Genomic DNA, 25,860 nt, shown 5'->3' with positions numbered 1-25,860 from the left:
AGAGGAGAGAGAGTGGGCCACACCCATCAGTGCTTGGTTGACCATTCTTGATGCTGTGCTCTGGATTGACCCCGGCATTGCTCAAGGGGCTAGAGAAATAACTCATGGCTTAGCACACCTGTCTGGCAAGGGGAAAGTGTGCTTATTATCCATTGCCTTTAGTCACAAAGTGCAAGTCTGGCTGCTTTACTTTCTGTAAGCCCACCCCCACAGAAGAGTTCTGCCTGTGCTATCATCAGTGGTAGATGATAAATACCACAAAAAGGTGTGAACCCATGACATCACCACCACAGTAAAGACACATGAGCACCATAGAATTGCCAGAAACTGTGGCCCCTGGCAAGCACTGTTTAAGCAGCTAATCCTGGGAATCCTATAGTTATGACTTACAGACCCCATGAACACAAGACTGCTACGAAGCTTGCAAACCTGGTGGGCAGTGTCTTGAACAGGCCCCATGAACACAAGACTGCTACAAAGCTTGCAAACCTGGTGGGCAGTGTCTTGAACACCAACAGCTACCAGCACAAGCACCAAAGCCATGTGTGTGTGTGTGTGTGTGTGTGTGTGTGTGTGTGTGTGTGTGTGTGTGTGTGTGTGTGTGAATGTGCATTATAATAACAACAACAACAACAAAGGGAAGAAGCAGAGGAAGAGGGAAAAGGAGAGAAAGAACTGGGTGGTATGAAGTGAAGAATTAATTCAGTGAGTGTGCTACTCATCTGTGAGCTGTGAAATAAGCTATATGTATAACCGTTGAATGGCAGAAAAATTACAGTGGTTTCCCTACTGAAATGGGTCCTGTATTTAGACCCCTGCTGGGCTTGTTGATTTTGGTGTTTTCTTTCTTTATCATTAGATTTTATCCCTGGCTGCTTTTAGGAGTGGGAACACTCTCTCCGCCAGTCTAAACTTTAACATGTGCAGAGTTTTGTGGCTGGGATTATATCTCATTGATAAAGAACATACTTAAATTTGTGAGTTTATGGGTTCATTTTCTGGCACCAAAATCCAAAATAAAACACAGGGACAAACATGTGTTTCAAGTTAAAAACAAAAAAGTTATCAAACATAAAAAAGACTGCTCATGGGAGACCCCAGTCTTGATTTCTGGCCACACCTTTGCCTATACCATGTGGTGTAGCCTCCACAACGAGCTGTAGTGGAAACAAAACAGAAAACTACTGCATGAAAATGAAATCATTTAGAAACAGAAAGATAGTTCAAGGGACTGAGCACATGCTTTGTACATACTTATGCTGATTTGTAGCAAGTGAAACCAGGAAGGGGAAACTAGTAAGTGGGTTAGTGACGCGATTCACTAAAAGTCTGCAATATCTATGCCTCTCCTTTTTTTTGCCTCACTCCTTTCTTCCCAATAGTTAGAGACAGAAACGAGCTTTTTGATTAACTAGTGATTTAATTGGGTCTGGTGTGTGACTTGGGTTTTGAGCTGATTTTTATCAAAGTTCACTGAACTGCAAAGTCAGATTTATGATTAGTGCCTCTAGGTGGTGCCCATGACCATATTTGGATTTGGTGGCTTTGTGCTGCAGAGGCAGAGGCAGAGATAGAGGGAGGAGAATGGACTTATTTTCTCCTTGGGAGTTTTGACTTTCCCAGTTCAATTTCAAAGTTTTAAGATTGAAAAGGGAGCCTGGCCACTCAGTTCTCATTTTTCCACTTTCCTTTTGTTTTCTCCCTTCATAGGAAGAGAATTCACGCAATTGGTAGAAATAAGAGTGTGGCATCTAAATAAAAAGAATAAATAAGAATTTGGGGATTTTATTTATTTTGGTGATGTCAAAGAAGAATCTCAGGTCTTTTACATGCAAGGCTAGTTAGTGTTTTATCCCTGAGTTATGTCCCTAGCACAGAAATTTGGCATTTTATTTCATAATTTTGCTTTGGGGGCCACACATGGTTGTGGTCAGGGCTTATTCCTGACTCTCAAGGGACCCTATGCAGTGACAAAAATCAAATTTTGGCCGTCTGTATGTGTGATAAGTACTTTTCCTGCTGTTCAATATCTCTGTCCCCCATTTTTTTTTTATGATCAGTGAACTAAGCTTTTAAGCAGAGAGAATCTAATCACATCAAGAGTTTAGGGATTGAATTAAACACACAGGGTCACAGTCTATAATTAGCAAAATTTGGATTGATGCCATGGCTAATTTGTCTCCAGATTTGACTGCAATTCTGCGATCCCCATTCTTCCAAAAGTTTCCAGTGGCTTCTTAGATAAGAAGTTTGGAAGCAGTTCAGGCTTAATATTTTCTCTTGTATTGACATTAAATCAACTCATAAGATGTTCCTTCTGCATCCTCAAACAAGGAATGCCTGAACATAATTTAGGTAAAAAGAATAAATCTCAAATCCTTTAATAATTTACCTTTATGCATGGGGCTAGAGCTATAGTGCAGCAGTAGGGATTTTGCATTGCATGCGGCCGATATATCTAGGATGGACCTTGGTTCGATTCCCCAGCATCCTATATGGTATCCCAAGCCAGGAGTGATTTCTGAGTGCAGAGCCAGAAGTAACCCCTGAGCATCACAGGGTGTGGCCCCAAAAAGCAAAATAAATAAATAAATAAATAAAAATATTACCTTTATGCAAAACTATAGCATTTATTTTACTGAGGACAAACTTCTAGTTTATTGAAGACCCATCGGTGGCAACAAAGAATCAATGATCTATGAAAATTATTTCATTTATTGTATTGAGACATTGAGGCACAAAAATGTCTTTTTTTCAAGGTCCTAAGTCTTACTAGTAGCAGATGAGTGAGATTTTCTTAGTAGTCAGTAGGTAAAAACTTAAGTAGATTTCTTTCTGTCCTTCTGTCATTCCACTGTACAGAGAAGGTGCTTAAAAGAGGTAGAAAACATCAAATGCTTAGGAGAAAAAAAACCCCACAAATGATTAGAAGAGGAAGAAAACTCAAAGCCCCAAGCACCACCTGATATGGTCCCAAAGCAAATAATAACAAAAGAAGAGACAGAAAATAGATCCCATAATAAAAAAGCTGCAGCTGTTTGTAGATTAGTGAAGGAAATGGTACAACAACCAAATCAGTGCCATTTCATTTTTTGAAATCATTCCTCATGTAGGAAAACAAGTTCTAGTTTTTTTTGCTAGTAAACAAGTTTCTCTAATATAAACACCAGGGGGCGGTCAATACTGTCAGATAGTGATCATTCCTTATTCCATAATTACAGATTACAAGCATTTTGTAATTATGTCTTTTTTCCTGGACTTTCTTCTTCAGAATGAGTACACAAAGCACATTTTCTTTTCTCTATCGTGTTTTATGACACTGACAAGATTCCAGGAACCAATGTGGCTTAATTAATAGGACATGTGCTTTGGGACTAAAGAGATAGTACTGTAGGTAAGGCTTTATTTGGATCTGGCACTGCATATGGTACCCTGCACTCCACTAGGAGTGCTGTGAGCACCAAGATGAGTAAACACTGAGTACCTCTAGATGTGGCCCCCAAACCCAAAAAGAAATAAACAGACAAATAAATAATCCCAAAATGCTTAATGTAGAATTTTAAAATATAGACATGTTTTAACTTATGTATAAATATGTGTGCCTGTGAATTTGTGAATGTGTGTATGTGAGATTTTGTTTTTACAAAGTTCATATCTCAGCAGACAATTTATAATTGTTTTCCTGTTTTGCAGGCTTCGCAGGGATGCTGAATGGAGGAATCACTTAAAGAAGTACTAGAACAACTGTGTGTGGTTCAATCTCTGCTCGGTGATACAGCACTGCAGGCTCAAGTCTACATCTCTTGGAGCTGCTTCTGGGAAGCCTTTGCTGTACTGGGGACCAAACGTGGGCCCTTGAGTATGCAAGGCTTATTTTCTACCTTTGTGAGCTATTTTTCTCACTTCTTGGTGTATCTCTTAAATAATCTATTTTGCATAGGATTGTGTCCATAAAATATAGCCATCTCTCCATTAAAGGCTTCTCCTGCATTTTTTCCCCCAATAATCCTGAAGTTCATACAGGTGACTGACATTCGTTTCTCAGTCAATCCTAGTTGCTCTCTCTCTCTCTCTCTCTCTTTCTCTCTCTCTCTTAAAATTGGTGTTTGTTTTTTGTTTATTTTAAAAGCCTCAAAAATAACAAGCAATATGTTTTTTTAAACATGTGGTAGACAAAATGGTCTATTATGAGGCTTGAATGTAGCCTCACTGCCTTAGATTTCATGGCTAAGCACCCTACACTTTCCTCCCTATTGTCCCGCAACGTTAGATCTTTTCTATTTGCTTTTGTTCTTGCATCCTGCAGAAGTAGCCATGGATGTGCACTGTGATTCTTAGCATCAGTCTTCAGTGAGGTTTCTACAGGAACAGTCAGGTCTTAAGTGGATACTCTTCAGTTTATTTTTGATTTACTAAGTCACTTTTTTTGGTATCTCATTCAAGAAAAATGTTCATTGTGGACCAAGACCACATTAGATAACACACTTAGAACTGGATAGAGAGTCTCTCCTCCTGTTTGCAGGACTTTCCTGGGGTATAAAAAAACTGCATTTAACAGGTTCCATAACAAGGTGCTTGTGGATCTTGAAACCCACATTCCCTGCCCTTGGAGTTTGTGACCATGGCCTAACCTTTTCTCTGTATGTTTCCTTTTGAGCAATAGCTTCTTTTGTAGACATCTGGCTTTGGATATATCCATCTTCTTCCACCTTGCTCATCAGACCTCTTTTTCTATTCTTGACTCAGGAAAACATGACTATGGAACCAATTTTATATTTTATTATTGAATGCCTTTTTGTGTAACAAAACTTTATGAAAGCAGATGGCACTGGACCAAGCTCATGCTAACATGTAGAAGGCCCAGGTTAGATTCCTGGCATTGGTGCCCCAAGAAACTCTAGGAACAACCAGAACATGGGGCCAGGAATGGCCCCCAAACAAGATAAAACAAAACATAAAATTAAATAAAAATTTAAAAAGCACATAGATTTGCTCAGCTCTACCAAACAATGTTGAGTTCAAATTCAATTGCTATATTGATGAAGGAAACAAAATTGTTTTATGTACAGATATGCATCTTGACTTAGCTATAATATACTAAAATAAGTGTTTTGATTTTTTTGAAATTCTTTTTTTTCCTCTAACTTTACATATAATAAATGATAGTAGATATTATTAAATACTCCTAAAAACTTATTCTTGAATACCCATAGCATTTTATTGTGAATACACCATAAATAATTTCACTATAACTAGACTGATTTTTAATGCCTCTGTGAATTTTTGCTGTTTCTTAAAAAACGGTTATGAAGAGCTTAGGATATAGCTCTCTGTCTACTTTTATAGATATTATTTCTAGGAGTAGAATCTATAACTAATTTAAAGAGAGAAAAATGATTTTTAAACCATTTATGTCAGCAATGTGTAAGAAATCATTCCAGTATATCTTTGTTAACAATGTTTTTTTTTATCATTTGTAAGTTTGACATCTGTTTTAATTTATATATTTTAATTATCTCTGGGGTTATATATTTCAGAAAGCTTGTTGACTCTTATTTTTCATGCTTTTCATGATGATTAATAAAAGTTCCCTAAATGGGGACTATAATGGACTTTTGTTATAATTATGTCAAGGACTTTCTCATAAGTATATTTATGATTTATGTCTTAATTTCATTATTGCTCTAGGTCTCAGTTAATCATGAAATTTTACAAATTAATTTAGTCAAGGTTCACCTGAAAGAGAAATTTAATTCTTGGCTTTTTCATAAGTATATTATCTTTTTTAAAAAACATTCTTTTACACACAACCCTGTGCTCAGGAATTACTACTAGCTTTGAATCCAGGGATCACTCCTAGGGGATCAAACAAACAAACCATTTGCGATGCTAGGGATCCAACCCAGCTCAGCTGTGCACAAGGCAATGCCTCCCCCACTGCACTATCTCTCTGGGGCTGCTTAATTTTATTGCCTTAATTTCAGCTATATAGCATTAAAACAATTCTTTTCTCTTTTTTGTTGTCATTGTTATTTCAATGACTGAGGGATCACACAGCCTGACTGGAATATGGGAGCATTTTACCTTAGCTGTAGTGCTCAATGAGGGTATCATAACAAGCTGTGGTTGCTTGACCATCCATCTTGTAATGCTTACCCTGGAGGTGACATTCTTTTTTTTTCTTTTTGGTTTTTGGGTCACACCCGGCAGCGTTCAGGGGTTACTCCTGGCTCTACACTCAGAAATCGCTCCTGGCAGGCACAAGGGACCTGCACATTCTTAACTTACACAAGCTATGATGTGGTACTGCTGGGAAATGTTGCAGTATTCATACTTATGCTTACCAGAACTTGTACCTTCTGACTTTGGTAGTCACACATATTCTCAGCTGTGGTACTAGTTGGGGCTGGTACCCCTTTTTGTGGTGCTCACACATACTGGCTGTGATGCAACTGGAAAATGTTTACAGTTCCAGAGACAGGTGCACCAAGCTCAAAAAGCAGAGCTGCCATATTAGGGGATACTAGTTTGTGTTTGGTTTGCTTTAATGTGATTCATTTCTCATTTTTTTTTTTTTTTTTGGTTTTTGGGCCACACCCGGTGACGCTCAGGGGTTACTCCTGGCTATGCGCTCAGAAATCGCTCCTGGCTTAGGGGGACCATATGGGACGCCGGGGGATCGAACCACGGTCCGTCCTACGCCAGCGCTTGCAAGGCAGACACCTTACCTCTAGCGCCACCTTCCCGGCCCCACATTTCTCATTTTTTTAAGATTTAAAAATATACTTTATTTAAACACTGTAGTTTACAAAATTGTTCATAAAACAATTAGTTTTCTTTTTCACAGCTGAAATTTTGCTTATCATTGAGTTTTAGTTACAATGTACAACACCCTTCACCAGTGTATATCTCCTGCCACCAAGGTCTCCAGTTTTTCTCCAACCCTCCCCTCTGTATTCTCCCCTACCTGCCTCTGAGGCAGATATCTCTCTCTGTCTCTGTCTCTCTTCTGTTATTCTTTCCTCTCTGTTTCTCTCTCTTTCACTATTCCCCTTTTTTCCTTTTAGACACTGTGGTAGCAATGTTTTTTTTTTTTTTTTTGATGTATATAAACTTAATGTTTTTTACATGTATTCAGGAGACTTTTGGGGGGAGACTTTTCTAGCAAGTACCTTTCATATACAAATATAAATAGTATAGTAGACTATTTACATAATTTATTGTGTCTTAAATCAAATAATAGTTTTGTTTAGCTATTAAAAATTATGAAGCTTTGGAACCAAAGATATGTTACTGTGAGTAGGGTACTTGCTATGTATGCAGTTGACTAAGATTTGATCCCTAGCATTCCATATGGTTCCCTGTACCTGCCAAGAGTGATTGTTAAGTGCAAACTCCAGTAATGACCCTTGAGCATTGTCAGGTTTGGCCCCAAAAAATCATAAACTAATGGAAGCTTAAAGGTATAGTGTTGGAATGTTGTATATATTAAACCCTATCATTAACCTTATCATAAATCACAATGACTCAAATAATTTTAAAATTAAAAAAATAAATAAAAACCTGACGCCCATTGATTCTATAAAATAGCTTTGCCCTTAAGTTGGTTCAACTTGCATTATATACTTTGTTGAACATAAAATTAAGAAATTCCCAAATGTTTTGTAACATTGCCTATTAATAGGCTTTACAAAATTTATTTTTTAAGTTTGACATTATAATTTGCAAGGCATTTTTAAAATCTGTTTTGTCTTCTTTGGTTGGAGGTAAATTTGGGCCATACCTCATATCCTGCAGTACTCAAACATTACTCCTGACTTCATGCTCAAGTGATTACTCCTTGTAGTGCTTAAGGGAATCTTATCAGAGACTGCCTTATGTAAAGCAAATTACTTAACCCTTGTGCTATTTTTCTGGCCCAGGCTTTAAACAGCACAACATTCATTGTTCTAACTCCAAACCTACCACCAGTGCCATTGTCCTTCCACTAACAACCCAAGGCTCCTTCCCTCTTACACCTGTCTCCTTAGCAAATTAATTAGATTTTTTTGTCTTATTATAGTTTAGGGTACAAATTTTAATAGTATTGACTCCTACGGTTTTTATGTACATATATAGTTAACAGACTCGATCCATGCCTGCACTTATATTATTGAATGCACACCTCTTCATTCCCTTCCTCTACCCAACTTCCCTTTCCTTAGCATTCATAGACCTGTAATCCAAACAGACTTTTTTTTTTTTTTTTAATGAGTGATGGCTATTTGGGGCTTGTCTATTTTGTTTTATTGACTTCTTGTCCTGTTTCCAGTACATTGACATGATTGACATGCTTTAAATCTATAATTTAAAAATACTGTATATACTCCAGTATAAGCTGAGTTTTTGGCACAAAATTCATTATGAAAAACCTGAACTCGGCTTATACTTGGGTCATACAGGTTGATTTGGTGAATGTGCACCGAACCAAATGCACTTAGTCTCCAGTCGTCTTCTGCCATCTGCTAGAGGGAGTGGTGCTTCAGTTCAATCCACAAGTTGTGGCTGAGCTGAAGGGGTAGGCGGCTGAACTGAACTGTATGCCACTGAATTATTTAACCCACAATATTCTGTGCTTTGTATGAGACCGGCTGCAGTGATTATGATATTTGCGAACTCAATGATGTTGACAATATCTATGCTGATATCTTCACATCAGATACAGTTGAAGCTCTGTTTGGACATACAGAAAAAAAAAAAAACCCTAACAGTTGTGTGGAAGACAATCACCACCGTCTTGAAGTGTACATTTTCTTGGAAGAAATAAATAATAGATAAAATTAGGAATGGTTATGCAGTGTGTGTTAGATGGGGATAGACATGACAGAAAATAAAAGGCAGAGTATGACAAGAGACAGCTTCTCTGAGGAGATAGCATTGGACTTTTTTGTTCGTTTGTGCCACATACAGCAGCAATCAGGGATTACTCCTGGCTCTGTGCTCAGAAATCATTCCCAGCTCAGAGGCCTTATGGGATGCCAGAGATTGATTCCGCATCCATCCAGGGTCAGCTGCGTGAAAGGCAAATGCTTTACTGCTGTGCTACCACTCCGGCCTTTGACTTTTTTTAAATTTAAAATCTAAAAGTTTTAATTTTTAAAAATTTTATTTAAAGATTGTGATTTACAAAGTCCTTCATACTTGGATTTCAGACATACAATGACATTGAATCAGGGTCGTTCCCACCACTTGTGTTGACCTCCCTTCATCATTGTACCCAGCATGCATCCTATACTACCACACTTTTCCCCCTGGCCAGCTAGTGTAACAGGCTCATTTTAAGTTTTGATTGTTATAGTTTGGGTTTCTTGACTCTATTATTAACTTTGGCTTGGATATTTAGTTCTGTCCTTTTTTATCTCCACCAATGCACTTGAGACCATTTGGCCCTAGCCCTCATATTTTATTTATTTATTTATTTTTTGGTTTTTCGGGCCACACCCATTTGATGCTCAGGGGTCACTCCTGGCTAAGTGCTCAGAAATTGCCCCTGGCTTGGGGGGACCATATGGGACGCTGGGGGATCAAACCGCAGTCCTTCCTTGGCTAGCGCTTGCAAGGCAGACACCTTACCTCTAGCGCCACCTCGCCGGGCCCCTTATTCTTTTTTTTTTTTCTTTTTTTTTGTTTTTTTTTTGTTTTTTTGGGCCACACCCAGCGGTGCTCAGGGGTTACTCCTGGCTGTCTGCTCAGAAATAGCTCCTGGCAGGCACGGGGGACCATATGGGACACCGGGATTCGAACCAACCACCTTTGGTCCTGGATCAGCTGCTTGCAAGGCAAACGCCGCTGTGCTATCTCTCCGGGCCCTTTTTTTTTTTTTTTTAATAATATCTTTATTTAAGCACTACAATTACAAACATGTTTGTAGTTGGATTTCAGTTATATAAAAGTACACCCCCCTTCACTGGAGCAACCTTCCCATAACCAATGCTCCCTATCTCTTTTTCCCCCACCCACTGCCTGTATTTGAGACAGGCATTCTATTTCTCTCACTACCATTATCATGATAGTTGTCCATTTAGTTATTTCTCTAACTGAGCTCACCAGTCTTTGTAGTAAGCTTCATATTATGGGCTGGTCCTTTCAGACCTCATCTTTATTGTCTCTGGGTATAATTACAAAATGTCTTTTATTTTTCTTAAATTCCACAGATGAGTGAGACTATTCTGTGTCTATATCTCTGACTTATTTCACTCGCACAATAGTTTCCATGTCCATCAATGTATAGGAAAATATCATGACTTAATTTTTCTTTATGGCTTCATAGTATTTCATTGTGCATTTTTGAAACCACTCATATGTTGTAGGGCATCTGAGTTATTTCCAGATTCTGGCTATTGTAAATAGCACTGCAATGAATAGGTGTGCAGAAGACATTTTTGCATTGTTTTTGTGTTCCTAGGGTATATCCTTAGGAATGGTATCCTATGGCAGCTAAATTTCCAGTTTTTTTTTGTTTTTTTGTTGTTTTTTTTTTTAAGAAATCTCCATATTGTTTTTCAAGAGCTGCTCTCTTGCTGGTCTCATGCCCAGCTGAACTCTAAGGGATCGGCCCTTACTAATTTTTTTGTTTTTGTTTTTGTTTTTGGGTCACACCCGGCAGCGCTCAGGGGTTACTCCTGGCTCTGCACTCAGAAATCGCCCCTGGCAGGCTCAGGGGACCATATGGGATGCAGGGATTCGAACCACCAACCTTCTGTATACAAGGCAAATGCCTTAACTCCATACTATCTCTCTGGCCCCAGCCCTTACTATCTTGAGGAAAATTCCTTCCTATTTTGTTGAGAGTTTTTTTTATCATGAGTGGATGTTAGTTCTTGTCAAAAGCTTTCTCAATGTAATTGGTAGGATTATGTGTTCCTTATCTTCATTTTATTAAGTGGTATTCTATGTTAAATTATTTGCATATATAAAATTATCATTGCATTCATGGAATGAATCTCACTTTTTTTTTTCTGGCTCAGATAGTCTACCAGAATTAGAATAAAAAAAAGAACCTGTATTTTTTTGATTGATTGGTTGGTTGGTTGGTTGTAGGGACACACTAAGTGGTGCTTAGGGATCACTCCTGACTCTGTATTCAGAAATCGCCCCTTGCAGGCTTGGAGACCGTATGGGATGCTGGGAATCGAACTGGGTCCCTCCTCGGTCAGCTGCACGCAAGGCAAATGCCCTACCGCCATCTTTCCGGCCATGGATGAATTTCACTTGATCAAGGTGTATGATTTTTTTATATGCTGTTGGATTTAGTTAACTAAGATTTTTGTTAAGGATTTTGGCATCAATACTCTTCAGGGATATTGGTCTGAAATTCTATTTCTGGAAATGTCTCTGATTGCTTTTGGTACTAGTGTAATGTTAGCTTCATAGAATGTGATAGGAAGGATTTCTGTTCTTTGATGTTTTGGAAAAGTTTAATGAGTAAAGGTAGTAAATCTCTGAAAGTTTGATAGTAAACCTATCTGTACTGGGACTTCTGTTCTTGAGGAAAGTCTTCATTACTGTTTTAATTTCATACTTGTGATTGACCTATTTAGGATTTATGCTTCCTCCTCATTTAACTTTGGGATATTGCATGAACTCTAAGAATATGTCCTTTTTTTAGCTTAAGATCATAATAGCCTTTCATTATGTTTTGTACTATAACAAAATCCTTTGTAATTTCTCCATTTCATCTCTGATTTCATTTATTTGAACATTTTAACTTTTTTTCCTTGTCAGTATAGCTAAGGGTTTATATATTTTGTTTATTCCTTCAAAGAATCAAGTCTTGATTTTATTGATGCTTTGAAATCCTCTAGGCCCCAAAATATAACTATATCCCACACTTGTGGGATATAATTAAAAAAAAAACAGTGAAGTGAACACCTCATCAAGAATAATTTACCCAGCTAGACTGTCATTCAGATTTGAATGATACACTATTTCATGAATAAACAACTTAGCAGCCTCATAGACTAAAAACTAGTTATAGGAAAAACTAAAGGTATTTAAGACAAGATGAATCCCAAAAACTTGCTAATAAGACAGAAATAAGTAATAAACAGTAATAAGACAGAAAACTCCTTAACAATAATCTTTGTCAATGAGCTAAATTAAACATTTAATAGTTAATAGAAACATTTAATAGTTAATAGTTAATAGAAACATAGTTAAGAGAAACAAGATGAATTACAAAATTGAACCCAACATTCTTCTGCCTTCAAAACACATTTGAATAGTTAGAGTATACACAGACTCAAAGTCAAAAGTTGAAGGACAATTCCTCAAGAAAATAACTCCCTCTAAAAGGCCAGAGTGACCATACTAGTATCAGATAACATAAATATCTGTTTTAAAAAAGGTTATTAGGGAAAGCAAAGGCAATTTTTAATAACAATCAAAGGATATGTACCACAGAAATAACTCATAATCTAAAACATATATACACCTTATGACTGACCAGCAAAACAGTTAACACAATTGCTAATATATTTGAAAAAATACACTGATAAGGAAACAGAAACTCTTTGGGCCCCTGGTCAGCCCTAAGTGGGCTACTGCCCCTTTAAAGATGAAGATGTGAGTTACCAGATTTCTGCCTCTTGTAACCACTGCTGGCAAGTAGATGCCCAAGGGTATATAAAGCCAGGACTAAAGTGCTAGGAGCCACCACTGCTGTCCCCCAGCTGGATGATCACTGATGAATTCCTGATGAAATTATTTGCCTTACTCCCTACTCCTGCTGCCCTTTGCTGCCTGTTCTACTCTTTCTCTTTGTCGGGTCCTTATCCTGGCTGACCCTTTTTCCTGGTGCCAACTTGGTCCTATCTCACCCTTTTTTGGCCTAATGGGCCAGCAGTAAGGCCCCTGGACTCCCTGCTTTGCCTCTCTCTCAATTAAATCTTGTTTCTAACTTTCTCTTGTTGGGGTTTTGACTGGCTGCAGATACTAGCGAGTTCTTCCAGATCTTTAAAGACCTATTGTCAATCATTTTCAGACTCTTCTAGGACGTTGAAGAAATAGAAACACTTTCAGTTTCTGTGGAGGAAACATAACCTGAAACCAAAAGCAGACAGAAATACTACACACACACACACACACACACACACACACACACACACACACACACACACACGCAGAGAATTACAGGCTGATATTGCTGGTGAACACAGATACAAAGATTCTCAACAAAATACTTTAATTATAATCCATCAACTCATTAAAAATCATATACCATCAACAAGTATGATTTATTCTGGGTATTCAAGGATGGAATGAAGTCAATCAACCTGATACAATATTGAAATAATAGAAAAATTATATGATCACATCAATAGGCACAGATAAAGCATTTGACAAAATCTTGTACCCATTCATATTAAAAGCATTCATCGGTATTAATAAACTTTCCTTAATATAGTCACAGACATTTATTTTAAGCCCACAGCAAACAATTACACTCAAAGGGGGAAAGCCTTAAAGCCTTCCATCTAAGATCATCTCCACTTTCATCACTTCTGTTCAGTATAGTACTGAACAATACTCTCATAACTTCTGTTTAGTATAGGATACCATTGCTGAGAAATTCCCAGAACTAAAGAGTGAATGCAACTATATTCTGGATGCAGGAAGAGTACCAGCTAAAAGAGATCCAAAGAAAAGCTTTTTTTTTTTTTTTTTTTTTTTTTTTGGTTTTTGTTTTTTTTTGGGCCACACCCAGCGGTGCTCAGGGGTTACTCCTGGCTGTCTGCTCAGAAATAGCTCCTGGCAGGCACGGGGGACCATATGGGACACCGGGATTTGAACCAACCACCTTTGGTCCTGGATCGGCTGCTTGCAAGGCAAATGCCGCTGTGCTATCTCTCCGGGCCCCCAAAGAAAAGCTTTTCCCTAGGGCACGTAATAGTTACAATGATGAAAACCATAGATAGAGATAGAATACTGAATACAGCACAACCAGATAGGGGAATTATATACAGAGGCATCCTTAAGATTTACAGCACAATTGTCCAAAGCAACCTTTAAGGCCTGAGGGTTCCAATAGCTTTTAGGCAAGAAAATGATATCAAGAACATCCACATAGGAAAGGAAGAAGACAAGTTCTCTCTATTTGTCTGTACTATTTTTTTACTTTGTTTATTTTTTTTGGGGGGGCACACCTGTGGTGCATAGGGGTTAGTCCTGGCTCTATGCTCAGAAATAATTCCTGGCAGGCGTGGGGGACAATATGCGATGCTGGGGATGCCAGGGATCAAACCCAGGTCTGTCCTTGGTCACCTGCCTGCAAGGCAAACACCCCACTGCTGTGCTATCACTCTGGTCCCTTACAGGTACTATATTTAGAAAATCCTAAAAGCTCCACAAAAATTTTCTAAAAACAATAGATTTTTTATAAAATGGCAAGCTACAAAATTCATATGCAAAAATCCATGGCTTTTTATATACAAATAACAAAGGAGAAGAAAGATATTAAAAATATCATATTCAGAATTATACCTTAAATAATCAAGTACTTCAGAATCAACTTAACAAAGAGGTGAAAGATCTATACTGGGTGTGGCCTAAAAACAAACAAAAAAAAATTGGAACCCTAAATAGTGGAAATATATCCCCTGCTCACAGATTAGGAGGAGTAATATAATACAATATACTTTCCAAGCAATGTACAGAATGAATGCACTCACTATAAGAATATACATAGCTTCAACCTTTATGGAAAGCGATATGGAGATTCCTCCAAAAACTGGAAATCGAGCTCCCATAGGATCCAGCTATACCACTCCTAGGAATATACCCTAGGAACACAAAGATACAATACAAAAATCCCTTCCTTACACCTATATTAATTGCAGCACTATTTACCATAGCAAGACTCTAGAAACAACCAAGATACCCTTCAACAAATGAATGGCTAAAGAAACTGTGGTACATGTACACAATGGAATATTATGCAGCTGTCAGGAGAGATGAAGTCATGAAATTTTTCTATACATGGATGTACACGGAATTTATTATGTTGAGTGAAATAAGTCAGAGAGAGAGAGAAAAAAACACAGAATGGTCTCACTCATCTATGGGTTTTAAGAAAAATGAAAGACATTCTTGCAATAATAATTTTCAGACAAAAGAGAAAAGAGCTGGAAGTTCCAGCTCACCTCAGGAAGCTCACCACAAAGAGTGATGAGTTTAGTTAGAGAAATAACTACATTTTGAACTGTCCTAATAATGAGAATGTATGAGGGAAATGGAAAGCCTGTCTAGAGTACAGGCAGGAGTCAGGTGGGGAGGAGGGAGATTTGGGACATTGGGGATGGGAACGTTGCACTAGTGATGGGTGGTGTTATTTACATGACTGAAACCCAAACACAATCATGTATGTAATGAAGGTGTTTAAATAAAATATATATTAAAAAACAATATATGTAGCATTTTATATTTAAAATAAATAGATATAGCACTCATAAAGTTCAGATAAAACAATAATCACCATCAGCACTCTAAGAATAGTTAAAGCAATTTTTGGTAGAAAGAATATGGAGGCATCTATTTCCCCAATTTCACACTGTATTATAAAGCAGTAAAATTTAAAGATGGACCCTTGGATCAATGGAATTGACTTGAATATCCATAGACAGATCTCAGGTATATAATCATTTAATTTTCTATAAAGGAGCCAAAAATATGAAATGCCAATAGAAAAACTTCATCAGCAAGTGGTGCTGTGAAAAGTGGTCATCTACCTACCAAAACAAATAAACAAACAAAAAGAACTTAGACTTATTTCTAGTGTTATTCACAAAAGTAAAATCAAAATGGATTTAACACCTTGATATCAGACTTAATTTTTTGTTTTGTTTTGTTTTTTTTGTTTTTGGGCCACACTCGTTTGATGCTCAGGGGTTACTCCTGGCTATGCGCTCAGAAGTCACTCCTGGCTTGGGGGGGACCATATGGGACGCTGTGGGATCAAATCGCGGTCCTTCCTTGGCTAGTGCTTGCAAAGCAGACACCTTATCTCTAGTGCCACCTTCCCAACCCCATCAGACTTAATTTGTAATGTAGTTAAAGGAACAGTAGGCAGAACTATCAATGACATTGAAGCTAAAGGCATCGTCAAGGATGACACACCACTGACCAAGCAAGTATTATTTCACCATATCTGTGTATATAAATGTGCTTATTTATTAATGACACTTTCTCCTATGCAGGCACTTTATTTCTCTAAGTCACTACCATTGTCATGATAGTTGTTGATATATTTATTTCTCTAACTGCACTCACCACTCTTTGTAGTAATCTTCATATCATGGGCCTGTCCTTTCAGCCCTTATATCTATTGTCTCTGGGTATAATTACAATACTGTCTTTCATTTATTTTTTAAAATGCCACAAATGAGTGAGACTATTCTGTGTCTATCTCTCTCCCTCTGACTTATTTCACTCAGCATAAAAGTTTCCATGTCCATCTATGTATAGGAAAATTTGATGAAAAGACAGATTGTTTCCATTATCCTAGTTCTTGTGAATGTTTCAAAAAACATAAAAATGCAGCTGTATTGTCATGATCCTGTTTTTACTGGAGCATATGACAGTTCTTTAAAATATTTTTTGAGTAATACCTATATTATTTTCTGTGGTAATGTGTATTCCAATCAACAATACACTGGAATTCTTGTTTCCACACACACTGAGAAACATCTTTTTCCCATCTTTTTGAGGATTGCTCTCTGACTAATGTGAGGTCATCTTGTTATGATGCTGAGTTCCATTTTCATAATGATTAGTGATGTTGATCATCTTTTGATGTGTCTCTTATGTATTTTATGTATTTTTATGTATTCTTTAGAAAAACATTCAGTTTCTGTGAATGTTTAAACAATTAGGTGATGTTGATAATTTGATGCCAGAATTGAATACAAAATTTCCCATGTGCAAGACACCCTACAGTTGAGCTACACTGATTTCTTGTTAATTATTCATTTATTATCAATTATTTATTATTATTTATCATCAATTATTACCATTTATGCATTGATCTATTATTTATTGCAAATTTTTCTTTTCTCCTCTTACTTTCTTCTCTTCTTTGACTACCTTTGTTTACATACTTGTAGGTTTATATTTTACCATAATTATATTATATATAATATTATATATTATATTATATATATATCTTATATATATAATTATATTATATTATTTATTTATTTTTACTATGCTTTTCTGTTTGTGATCTCAATTGAGCTATTTTTATGTTTTCTGATTACATTTTCCTGCTGGTTTTGCTATGGGAAACTCAGAAAAAGTATCATTAGGGTGGCACTATTTTAGCTTGAGTGCAACAGCAGGTGACATTTGAGTTGAGATTTGGTCCCGGTGAAACATATCTTTCCAAAGTGATAGGCTGTTTTCATTTTAAATTGTAGACTTTTGTTCTATGAATTTGGAAAGGAGTTTGAGCTTTCTCCAGGGATCTCCATAGACCAGTGAACAGTATGCGCATTATTGTATTTCTACTTTTGAGCACTCTAGATACATAAAATTAACTAAGTATTTTAGTTAAAAAAAAACCCTTATTTTTAATAGTTTATTTCCAATTGTTTGAAAACCCACTGCCTTTGCAAAGAAACCATTAGTATTTAGACAGACTTGCTTTTTTTTGGTAGAGAAGTGGGAGGACTTAATTATAGTTTCAACACACATTGGCACACTTGAAGCAATTCAGAAGGAAGTCAAAGAATTTTGAAAATTTCAGCCAAAATACTTATTCCATTTTAATAATGTTGTGGCTTGATGTTTATTTTACCAATAAGTATTCCCATAAGTATCAGATAATTGGCCTATTGTATGGTATGGAGGCCAATATTTTTGAACTTGGTGAAACCGACTGAAAAAGCGAATTCCAAGGATGGAATTTCTCCATGGAAAATGTGTTGCTTCTAGCCCTTGGTATTCACACCTAAGGCTTGTTGGCAGATCTTTTATGGCCAGCTGAAATAGACATGGTTCTACATAAAGGCAGTTTCTATGGAAACCTCAATCCAAATGATATTGGGACTCTGAAGATCAAAAGCAACACCCTAAGTTGTTTGGAGAGACCTATGGAGATTTTAGAACTTTATTGTTTTCTACAGAAAACACTTTAGTTAAGACTTTGAAATGTTTTCTTCTCCAGGTGCATTAGAACCTTGGAACAGAAGGTAATAGTTTGCTTGTGAATGTATCTGTTATGATTATTTTACCAGATATTTTACTGTATTCACCTCTGACATAAAGAAAATTGTCTTTCTATTTTCTCTTTATTCGAACCAATTGATGAGACAGTAGTCTCAAAGAATATGTTGACCTTCTAAATTTGGTAGCAGATAATGATTCCTTCTTTTCATAAATCATGGGCAGTTGTGCCGCTGTAACTTTCCTACATATACTTTTATTAATATAAACAAATTACTACAATGCCAGATGCATCAGAGCTAAATTTTGACTTAAAGAATGTTTTGATTATGGTTCTCTTTCTTCACATAAATGTAATCTTTTAGGGTTCACACCTGGCAATTTTGAGTGACTGTACAACACTAGGAAGTTGAATTGGGAGTCCTTCACAAACTAAGCATATGTCCTGACACAAACTCTGCTTGGTTCATAAATGAAGCTAGTTTATAGTTTTGACAGAAACTCTGTTATTACAATAATAGCAATTAAAATGGATTTTTTTTTAAGAATATACCTTCCTAATAGTATTTTGCTTTGTTTGTGTGGCTCTTCATTTAGACATGTTTCTTTGAGGAAGTTACAAATCCACAAAAGGTGAAACTTCCTGATATAAAATGTAATATATTATTTCTGTCTGATAGAGGTCATCTAGCAAAATATATGAGAGAGCATGCTGCATTTTTTGTGGAGATTTACACCTGCGGTTTTAGATTTGGCTGGATACAGCATGGCTAGGTAGAATTGAAGAGCATCATATTCACTAAAGGTTGATGAAGCAAAGGCTAGGAATATTACACCAAGATTTACAATATTAATCCGTGTGTATGATATAATGGTGAGAAGGAATGGTACAACTTGGAGAAACTATGAAGCAGTTTACTTTTTATAGCCTATACTCAGCGACTTCCAGAACCAAATTGAACCACCTACAATGTACTTACTGGAATCTAGTTTGTGGAACATTCCTGAAGAAAGTTGCTTTTTTCCATTTCAATGAAGCACACATTCTCTGCCCCTCCTCTCTGGGACAGATCCATTTTGTTTCCATCATACCTCCTAGCTAGGTCAATATATTTTCTTGCCATTATCTCTCACCTGTGGGAAGGCAGGCCATCACATCAGAATCCTCTCTCTCTATGCTTCTGTTTTTTTTTTTTTTTATTGAGTACCATAAAGAATATTTGACTCAGGGTTGTAATATACCTTAACCTGTATTTTCATCATCTTTCTATAAAATATTTACATTGTAAGCTATGGCTAGAGTTTAAATAGAATCGGCAAACTGAATTCTCTCTATCTAATGCAAGCATAACAGGAAGAAAACATATAGAAGAGGACCTGGGAAGCACTTATCAGAATTTAGTCACCTATTTTCACTAAAGGACTTCCACTTTAGTGAAAATACCTATTTAAGAGATGTTCAGAGGTAAAACATTTCAAGTCAAAGCAGCATACATCTTTGAAGTTTACTAATTTATCTTAAAATCATGCCACTTTGACACTGACTATAAATTGTCTGTATCTTGTTTATTTTTTTTTTAATATAATTTTTATTTTGATCATAGTGGCTTACATATTGTTGACAATAATATTTAGGTACATATTTACATAAAATCAGGGGGGATTCCCATCCCCAAATTGTCCTCCCTACTCCCCCGTTTCTGTCTTACCTCCCATTTCCTCTTCCCTCACCCCCAGGGCGGCTAGAATATGTGGTCCCCTCTGTCTCTAACCAACTACTTAGTAGTCTTGCATCAGTTTGGTCTTGATGCCTCCCTTATTTCCCCCTCTAAGTATCTTGTTTATTTTTTAATAAAAGTATTGTTTTAAAAGCTAGTATTTATTTTGATCATTCGACTTATGCAGAATCTAGTAGATACCCAGGTTAAAAAAAATAAGCTACATAATTATGTCAATGGTGGAGTGTAGAATTAATTAAATTAATATGAATCCTGGATGGTGATGGCTAATGGTGGATGGGTGGTGAGGCCTTTCTTGGTCAGCCCGGGGGCCTGTATCCCCTTCCAGGCAGTGGGTCTGTGGGTTCAGGGTAGAAGTGAGGAAATGACCCACAGCAGGACCCGGAGAGAGAGCACAGCAGTATTTGCCTTGCAAGCAGCCGATCCAGGACCAAAGGTAATTGGTTCGTGTCCCATATGGTCCCCCGTGCCTGCCAGGAGCTATTTCTGAGCAGACAGCCAGGAGTAACCCCTGAGCATCACCGGATGTGGCCCAAAAACCAAAAACCAAAAAAAAAAAAAAAAAAGAAATGACCCACAGCAGTCAGTAGAAGTTAGGAGACATGAAACTTTTATTAATAATTCTCCCTAGCCATCAGGTGTGGCTTCTAGGCTAATCTTTTAAGCAGCCTTCCTCCCAAGCTGCCCTGGATTTAAAACCTGTCTCTTATCCCTCCATTATGCTTTCTCTCCTGAAGCTTCTTGCTGAGTCTCCTTTACACCCCTCAGGCAACCCCTTTGTTACCTTCCATCGACCCTTCCCAAAAGTGGGAGGGTCTGACCATCAGATAATATTAGCAATTTGCCCTGGGAGGGGGTGGCAATGGAGGAGTGAAATAAAACCTAGAAAAATAGAGGTTTGCTTACACTCACTATAGTAGGAGCTTGAGAATTCAGATCCACTGACTTCCAACCCAGTGGGGTTTCTATCACATTCTGACATATGTTTAAGATAATACTATCTTTTCCACATGGATTCCTGGAATTAAGAATTTTGTGATTAAGGAAAATCTCTGGACCTGACTGACTCAATGTAACTTGGTTTTTGTGCTCTAAGTAATGCTGGAAAAGTAGTATGAGAATAATAATGTTCATATATATATATATCAGAGTCATCCTTGCTCAGAGGGGAGCTGTGAGAAAGTGTGACTAGAGAATTAGTATGGGGGAAAGATGCTTGTCTTGCAGGAAGTGGACCCTGTATGATCTCCAGTATTATAGATGGTTCCCAGGCTCAGCCAAGAGTGATTCATAGGCATTGAGTCAGGAATAATTCCTAACAGGATGTGGCCTAAAAATAACAACAATAAAACTAAACACAAAGTTTTGATGTTAAAGTAAGAATTTACATAAACTATTATTTGGTATTGGAAGTACTCTGTTTGAGGTTGCTATAGCTTTGTTCTCGACGCCTAAAAATCTCTGCATAACAAGTAAAATTATTTCATAATGAAAGTACAAAATACATTCAAGTGATAAATAGATGAATTAACTCTTAACAAGTAAATAATTTTTACTATATTCACACTGTAATTTTTATGAATAGGAGAGATACTTTAAAAAATTTAGACACTGTAATTTATGAAGTTATTTAGAGTTGAGATGTAGACACATTATGCTCCAGCACCAATTCACCATCAATGTCAGCTTCCCTTTAACAGTGTACCCAGGTTCCCTCACCCCACCACCCAACGTCCTTCACAGGCACATTTTCTTTGTTTGTTTTTATTTTGACCACACCCAGCAATTCTAAGAGGTTACTCCTGGTGCTGCACTCAGGTTTTACTTCTGGCACTCTCGATTCAAAGCTGGGTTACCTGCATTCAAAGCAAGCTCTTTATCTATTGTACTATCATTCTGATTCCATGGGCATTTGTTAAAGTTTGGTTGTTTTAGTTTGAATCTCTTGCTTTTAGTATTACTGAATGTGAGGTTTGAAAATATAGCTATACCTCTATTCTACACCATGATGTACCCAAGATCTTTGGCCCTAGAACACCATTACTTACTGTCTATGATTTCTTCGACTTCTTTTCCTCTCTGTATTTCTCCTTCACATACTATGAAGTCAAGGGTGATTGAGTTATCTTTCTATTTAATAGATTGCATTCCCTTGTCCAGTTATTCTGAATGTCACAGAGAAATGAGATCATTCTGTGTTTTCCTTCCTTTTTTTGGTTTACTTCACTTAGCATAATTTTTTTCCATTCTAAACTAAGGTTAGGAGAGACAATAATTCTATGTTCCTTGATAAACTATATGACACAGGTAAAGTTTGTTTTCTTCCTCTCATCAATAAGAGAAAGAATGATAAGAGAAATTAAGATTCCTCTCTTTAATCAAATCAATTACATATGGGGATGTATTGACATATGAAAACATTAGGCTTCATCAAACAATGCTAAACTTTGCAAGACTCAGGCCATAGCAGCTGTTCAGATAGAAATGTATTTCAGAATCCAGTGAAAAGACATCTGCATGAATAACTAACTAGTGTTACTCAGTAAACTAATTTTGTTCCAGTAATCTAAACAAAGGAGTTGTGTTAATTAATATTATTTTAGGAATTTAGGAGAGTTTTGCCAAGGAGAAAAGTTGAAATTCCAGGTTGTGTACACCCTTTTCCCCAGAGAGAGAAAAGGGAAAGACTTGTGCAAGGGATGAAACAGATTGGTGAATTGATGCCAATGCGAAAGTGCCATGCTGTTTCAAGAGTGGCCAAGAAAAAAAGTAACAGCCGTTTAGATTGGGAAGGTAATTCACAGCATGCCAATGTAGATGTAGAGGCAAGGTTTTCAGCCAAGAAACTGCTGATTTGATATGGACCCTTTTAAAATAGTCTCTCTGATAAAAGCATGTAGATCAATTGGATGGTGGATCATGTGGAGAATGGAAAAAAGGACTTGTGTTATCTAATCTGTAACACCTTTTCTTTCTGTACAGATTTGGAAATTTGTTCTTAAGTATAAAGACAGATTTTAGAAGAGCTGATTTCATTTATGACTAGAAGAGAGTATGACAATAAGCACAGAAAAATGAATCTGCTGGTAATAGAGGAGGAGTTGTAAGTGCAGGGGTTATGTGAGAAAACTGTAAAAAGAGCACCTCAGAAATGGTATCAGAGGTTGTAAAAATGGTGAGAACACTGACAGCTTTACTTTTTGTTTTGAGGAAACAGCCCAAAGATTTGCTCAAAGATTATTTCCTAGATAACCTCTGGGAACCATGTGGTATTAGGGATTGAACCTTGGCCTCCTGCATGAAAAGCATGTGTTCAATCTCTGAGATCCCTTTTTTTCCACAATATGGGTCTTGAACCACTAGAAAAGAGTGAGAGCATAGAGAAATTGCAGATAACATTATATATTTATTCCATATTGTTTCATGTTAACTGAGAAAATATCTAAATACAATATTTTTAGTACAAATACCTTTGCCCATGTACTTAGAGTCTCCTTTACTATCAATGCCCAGTTTCAAAGTGGTGTGTTTGTCACAGTCATCTGCATTGACATCTTATCACTTCCAAACCCTGGTTGGGCTGTGCTCATTCTTAGTGTATATTGTGGGGGGCTTAGCAAATATTTAATGACATAATATTTTTCATTTTGGTGACTTTCAGAATAGATTAATTACCCTTAATATGCTCAGCATTTATAAAAACATTTTATTTTTACTTTGAAGGGCCTCCTGTGCAGTGTTCAAGGAACCCAGCTGGTGATTCTCAGTCAGACTCACTGGAATGCCAGACTGTTTAGTCCTGCAATGCCAGGAATGACTCAGGCCACTTCAGGAGTGTGGGGGACCTTCAGGGCTATATTTGGTGATGCTCAGGGGACATGACATGATGCTCATGTCATTCCTAAGTTCAATCATGTGACTGAACCCACTGAGATGCATGCTACATGTGGTCAGATGTACATGAGGTTAGCTCTTTTTTTTTTTTGTTTGTTTGTTTGTTTTTTGGGCCACACCCGGTGTTGCTCAGGGGTTACTCCTGCTGTCTGCTCAGAAATAGCTCCTGGCAGGCACGGGGCAGGCACGGGGGACCATATGGGACACCGGGATTTGAACCAACCACCTTTGGTCCTGGATCGTCTGCTTGCAAGGCAAACGCCACTGTGCTATCACTCCGGGCCCACGAGGTTAGCTCTTAACTTTTGTTTTTGTTGTTTTGGTCAGAGCTATCGTTCTCAGGGATAGGATGTATATTTACACCTTGTACAAGTACGCTAAGGAGATTTTTACGGTGAACTATTGTAACATTGACAGCGGACTCGTAGGCCTCTAGTAATAGGGTGAGGGACTTATTTTCATCAGACCAAAAAATTGTTCTGTGCCTCTGTTTCATATATTCATCAGATGCTTTGTTTTGCCTCATCCACTGTTTTAATATGTTAAGAAGTAGAGATACTAGAATTATAGATGGATATATATTTCCATACTTGTAATATTTTCTTCTCAAACATATACAAAGTGTGTCTTTAAAAATGGAGAAGCCAGAAGTCTGGCTCAAAGGCCTAGTTTTTCATGTGTGTGAGGTCATGGATTTGATATCCAGCACTCGCCACCCTGTGTAAGCCCTAACATTGCAACAATAAATGGAGGTTTTTTTCAAGTTGCCAGTGCAGCTCAGTCATACAGCATGTCATAGAATACATGCTTTGCATGCATGAAGCCCTGGGTTTAATCCCTGAAACACAAAAAGAGAAAGAGATTAATCCAAAAGTTGCTGTTAATTCAATGTTTATAAAAGAAAAGTTGTGGGAACCGTGGAGAGGGCTCAAAGGGCTAGAGCACATGCGTTGCATTAAAGAATCCTGTGTTCAGTCCTCAGGGGTTACTCCTGGCTATGCGCTCAGAAATCGCCCCTGGCTTGGGGGGACCATATGGGACGCCAGGGGATCGAACCGCTGTCCGTCCTATGCTAGCGCTTGCAAGGCAGACCTTACCTCTAGCGCCACCTTCCCAGCCCCAAAAAGATCACTTTTTTTTTTTTTTTTTTTGGTTTTTGGGCCACACCCGATGACGCTCAGGGGTTACTCTGGCTATGCGCTCAAAGTCGCCCCTGGCTTGGGGACCATATGGGATGCTGGGGGATCGAACCGCGGTCAGTCCTAGGCTAGCGCTGGCAAGGCTTATCTCTAGCGCCACCACGCCGGCCAATCATTTCCTTTTCAAACTTCTGTGAGATAGCTCACAGACTGGTGTTTTTGCTTTGATTTCAGAAATATTGATTTGATTCCTGGAACTTAATGGTTCTCTGACCACCAGGAACAAGTGTTCCCCCCAAATTAATGGACTAAATTAAGTAACAGCCTCTTATTTTATAAGTCTCTTATTTATTGCCCATGAACTCAGTCTATGCTCCCTATAATTGCACATTATGTTATGTAATTTATTTTTAAAGAATGCAATGGAAATTCCTTTTTGTATCACTCAGAACCAAGAAATATTTTTATTCTTTTCTATGTAGTTTACTCCTAACAGTGCTAGAGAACTTATCCTCTCTCAGTGCTCTGGGGGTTCTCTTTGCTATACTCTGAGATCATTTGATGGCAGGGATTGAGTTCCACTCTCTAGCACACCAAACTTTCTCCTTAGCTCACTGAGATCTCTGGTTCTCAGTTCTAATTAAAAAGAATTTGGCCACACCTGACTGTGCATAGGGTATACTCTTGGTTCTATGGTCAGGAGTTACTCCTAGAAGTCTTTATGTGGTGCCAGGGACTGAACTTAGGTTGGTTGAATGCAAGACAAGCACCACCATACTTCATATACTATCTTTGTCCAGCCCCTCTTTTATTTTTAACTCTTGATTTATCTAAAATATCTTATAAATGTGGAAGTAAAGGACATTAATAATGATGAATCTTTGTTCTTT

At 37.5% G+C, this 25,860-nt stretch overlaps 1 pseudogene; it reads right to left on the bottom strand.

Annotated features, from left to right (window-relative positions):
• The window catches only part of LOC126032174 (uncharacterized), a 110,435-nt pseudogene that overhangs the window by 9,716 nt on the left and 74,859 nt on the right, over positions 1 to 25,860 (bottom strand).

The sequence above is a fragment of the Suncus etruscus genome, chromosome 16 (assembly GCF_024139225.1).
Source record: "Suncus etruscus isolate mSunEtr1 chromosome 16, mSunEtr1.pri.cur, whole genome shotgun sequence".
Taxonomy (NCBI): Eukaryota; Metazoa; Chordata; class Mammalia; order Eulipotyphla; family Soricidae; genus Suncus; species Suncus etruscus.
The sequence above is the reverse complement of the archived record's forward strand: the minus strand, read 5'-3'. Positions and strand labels throughout refer to the sequence as shown.